The sequence below is a fragment of the Felis catus genome, chromosome D1 (assembly GCF_018350175.1).
Source record: "Felis catus isolate Fca126 chromosome D1, F.catus_Fca126_mat1.0, whole genome shotgun sequence".
In the NCBI taxonomy this organism is placed as follows: domain Eukaryota; kingdom Metazoa; phylum Chordata; class Mammalia; order Carnivora; family Felidae; genus Felis; species Felis catus.
In genome coordinates, this window is record NC_058377.1 from 22,655,184 (window position 1) to 22,660,203 (window position 5,020).

A 5,020-nucleotide genomic window follows, 5' to 3' on the forward strand; every position below is an offset into this window, starting at 1 on the left:
CTACCTAGTTTACTGGTTCTTAATTTTTATGTTTACGACAACTTCGCGCGACATCAGACACAGTGAGCCATCATTCCCAGCTGTCTTTCTGGCTGACAAATTTTGTGAGAAGAACATGAGCCTATTTGGCCAGGTAGAACAGAAGTGGTGTCTCTGCAGGATCCTTCATGCTGGAAAGTCTGAAGACAAGTCTGCCTCTTTTAATGAAACCAAAGTGAAACTTGCTTTTATTTGCCAAAGATTATCCCAGAGCATATGACCCTGAGAAGTAATGGGGTTAGTTCCTACGACTGTTTTGAGAAGTTCTATGAATACTTAATTTAGGGGTGTGCTTGGTTTTCTTTACATCAATTACATAGAGTTCTTTTACAATGAATTTTGGCCATACGATCCGGAGGTAGAAAACACCACACATACACAACGCGCATGTATAGACCATACCGACAGAGGAAACAGAGACCTTCCAGACTCCATACACTTAGGATTTCCCAGTAGCCCACATTCCAAATGGAGTTCCCACTTCTGGTTTAATTACCACCCTGAAGTTTGTCTACCATTTACATCTCAGAGGCCCAGGCAAGAATGCAAGTTACAAGCCCTTGAGGGGAAATAGGGGAGGTGTGGGGATGGGTAAAAAGGCACGGGTGAACTTTGGCTTACCTCTAGAGCTGCATTCTAGTGTTGCAAAGATTTGCAAGATGAGGGCAGTTACTCCCAATTCCTCAAGGCATTGGGTTGCCACTTAAAAGGCTATCCTAGGCTGAGCCACCTTGTAAGTGCGTTATCTTTTTAAGTAAATACATTCAGGAAGGTTGCAGAGGTTTTTGAGGTTTTTGTGTCCCTCTGGGTACATAGTTCCATTGTAGTTTCAGGGAGGAGGCATCAAAAACATTTTTTTAATTCTTTGACGCTGTGCAATCTGGCCAATTTCTGATCACAGAGCTACTCTGTAGTTTATAGGCAGAACTAACAGGAAGTGTTGCGGGCAGTGTTCAACAACCACCATCTGTATATTTCACTGGTGTTTCGCAAAAACTCTTTCATGGAAGCTATTTTGGAATTTGCAGCAAGGCCTTTTGGGGGCTTTTGCATGCCAATGAAAATAGGTATCCCATCCTGTGTGTTTACTTTGAATCCCCGTCTTTCAAGTGCTCCTCTTACATTTTCTTATCTAATTTAAAGTTCCTCCTTATGGCCGTTGCCATTATCCTGAAGGCCAGCAGCAGTTGGACAGGACGCTGAGCCACAAATTCAGCTCAACCCACTTTTCTCTCTGGTTATATCTTTTCCTGAATGGGTGGGGAGCACCATTTTGGGGACCCTTCCTGGGATGCCTCCCAAAACGAGTTCTCAGGCCACAGTACATGGCGTCATTTGGTTGATATTTATAGCTTACAGGACTTACAGTTTGGAGACATAAATTAAGCAGGTGTGCCCGGAGAAGGCACATGTGAGTCTTTAGAGTTAAGCATCCACTTAGGGAATCTCTGGGTTTCTTGGAACCCAACTCATCACCTACAAGGCCTGTGCCGCGAGATGGGTCGTGGAGTGTGTTTTACATGCATCTCCCTGCACGGAGGTCCTCTAGACGTCCGGGTGGGGTGGTGCCCTCCTGCCAATCTGACTGGTGCCACGACCAGCTCATCTGAATGCAGGAGTCTTTGGGTTTGGTGTCAAGTGGTCTGAAGCTCTAAGTGCTCACCCAAAGCCCACCAATTTTCGTGGCTCTTTGGCCTCCAAGAGTCCCATTAGTGGGAGCCTTTATCTCCACCAACGGGGACAGACAGGTGCACCTGCATCTATGGGCAGTAACAGAGAACGCACTGGGTCCTGGCTGGGAGACGGCCCGTGTGCACCACCCCCAATTCCCATGGGCCTGGACTGGGGAAAGGACCAAACCAGCAGACGGGCCCCATCCACGTGGTCCGGGTACCGCTCCCCGCCACTGACAGTTCCCTTGGGGTCTTGGGACAGGCTTAAGGGCCGGGGGTTTTCCACCGAAAACCTGGCAAACGTGGTCTGAAAGGGTAGGGGCTCAGCTCTGGGCAGATCCTCCTGCGAGCTCAGGCGGGCACCAGGCACAATGGATCCTGAAAATGTATATGAAAACTAATGTGAAAAGTAGCTTCGTGTTAGAACCAGGTGTCTATTCCTACATAACTGGAAATACCAAATTCTTAATGCCATCCCTTGGACACAGTGTAGTTGCTATACTACTTTCAGTGTCTCAATCCCATTCCTTCTGTGCAATTATCTGCACAAGTGCTCATGAAGCCCCTGGACGAGGTCCCATGAGCCTCCAATGGAAGCCACAGGTGCTACTTGTGCCCAAGTCACCGCTTTTCACTTTCAAATCAGGCACTAAGTTACAGAAACTATTTCTTATCTGGTACCACCATTTGTAGCTTCCATTTTCCGCTTAGTTTTGCAGTCAAGAGAAGCAAAATGCACACTTTGCAAATACTGACTCTGAGATCACTGCTGAGACCAAGCCTCCCAAATCAGGGCAGGAGGAGCCGGTCGGTGGCGCCCCCTTGTGACGAGTGGGAACACGCACACGTCAGCGTCTGCACTAAAGTCTGGCCCAGCCTGTGAGGGCAGGTCAGAGAGTCCGCACTTAATGTTGAAAGTACAGATGGATGGGGAGTACAGATAGGGCCGGACAGGGCTGCCTGTGTGTGTCAGCTTAGAGCCTGGCTTCAGCAGCAGTGGCCTGAGAAGCTTAAGAAAAATTCGGTCAGAACCGGGCTCTGGGCTCGTCCCGCAGTGACAACGATCAGACCCTGTCCTGTCCGCCGTCACACACATTGTACCTCAGGTTCGCAGACAGCCTTCCAAGTAGGCTTCCGTCTCCTGATAAAACGCCTTTGGGGGAGACCTGAGACGCTGGCAGAGGCGTGTGTTACAGATTAATCACATGAACACAATCATGTAACAGACACAAACAGTATCACTGAAAACACTAACTTTGAAAACACTGTCTTTAGAGGGATTGACGTCCCTGCTGAAGAGGAAGAAGAAAAGGCACCTTCAATCGTATCCATTCCTAAAAGCTGAGACCTTTGTTTTGGTAGGGAGATGGCTGAGTGGGTAAATGTGGGAGGTAGGACCAGGGTGAGCCAGAGGGGAAGGGAAGGAAACTGTTCCTCCTCGTCCTAGGAGCCAGCCTCTGGCCAGGTTGTGGTTACAGGGCTCAAGAGCACAGAGTGGGGAGGGAGGAGGCGAGAGGAGTGCCCAGGGAGCTGCACCTTGCTGTGTACAACTCTTCTGTTAAATCCTAGACCCTTAAAACCCCCTGTGTGCACAAATGCCCTCTACTACGTTGAAGGTCAGGGGATGAAACTCAGGAAAGGGTTTACTTTCCTGGTGGGGGTGGGGAGGGCTTAGGCACGAGGGAAGCCATGGGAGGTGAGGTGTTGTGAGGTCACGAGACCAGGGAAAGGCAGACCTTGGAACCCACAGTGACCACGAGAGACAGTCACGTGCATCTCCCCCCAACACGTGTGGCTGCAGAATTTCCACGTGGCCTGGAGGCCTCCTGGTGGGGAGAGAGCAGGCCGGAGGCAGAGGTGCTCCGATGAGCCCCTGTTTCCCAATGGGCTCAATGTGCAGAGACAGAATTCCATGGACACTGATCCCAGCCAGCAGCACCTGCTGGGGGACAGAGTCACTGAAACAGGGGTTTCCTTGCACCTACAGAGCCAGGGCCTGGAGAGGAAGGTTTTGAGTAGACCATACCTCTCTAGGGAGAGCTGGCAGGACTGGTGGGTGTCTGCGGGAGAGGGGGAAGGAGGCCCTGCAGCCGCCCTGGAAATCCACGTGAGTTGTGCCTTCGAGTCACAGTGTGCACTCTGCACTCACAGGAAGGAGGAAAGTCTCTGAACCACGATGGGATCCGAGATGCCTGCCCAGGGCCCACAGTGGCTGGACAAGGGCCAGGCTGAATGTGTGCCTGCACTTCTAGAGGCTGCCTGCAGGGGGCAGTCGTGCTCACTATGCTCTGACTGCGGGAGGAGGTAAGACCCCTCCACCTGGCCCACCTGAATCCACAGGTCACTGAGGTCCATGTGTGAGGACGGAGAGGGGCCAGGGAAGACGGTCACCTGCTGCCATCAGGATGCAGCACAGACACAATCATCTCAGCTCACACTCGAGGAGCCTGGGATGCTGACCCTCAAGGGACACGCAGGCACGGACACCTCCTGAGGGCTCCCTAGGTGAGACCCCAGGACAGGCCTCTGGATGACAGGTGTGAGTCGGGCAGCCACAATCAGGAGAGTGGTGGCCCAACAGCCATCTTCTGTGTTGTCTCACCTCACTCTGTTTTTGTTTGTTGTGTTTTGAAGAAGCAGAAATCATTTGAAAGATTTTTGTCTCATTGCACTTTACTTATTTATATCTCTGCTTGTTTAGACTTGCTAAGCTCAAGAGTTGGCATCAGCATGGGGAGTGGTAAAAACAGTCCCCATGACATCACCACCTGGTGGCCGTGACTGGTGAGGAGCACCTCGGGTGGCAGCCACTGTTTCATATGAACTCCCTAAGGACGCACGGGGGTGGGGGTGGGGGGTTTCATGCCCGTGGTACCCTGGAGGCAGAGAGGTTGTGGAATTTGCCCAAGGTCACACAGCTAATGCATGGCAGCCCCGGGATTAGACCCGGGCACTTTCCCTCCGGAACCCTCCAGAACCCCAGTCCCTAATGGTGCCCCCATCCTGCTTCCCTCATGCATCTTTCAGCAGGAGATTGAGAGCCAGGCCTGAGAAGGGGCCGGGAGCTCCATGTGCTTGCTGGGTAATAAGGTGAAGGGCAAGGAACTTACAATCCTTTGAGAGCCCCCGAGGCGGTGAGAACTGGGCCCTCCCCGGGGAAAGGGAAAGTGGGGAGCAAGCCGCGGGTCCACCTGGCTCCCGGTGCCGAGCCAGCAGGGATCTTATTTTCACTGCACACTGGTCACATGATTGTTCATGGTCTGTTTAGTGCCGAAGTCCATTCAGTATCGGTTTCTGAATTTGCGAAT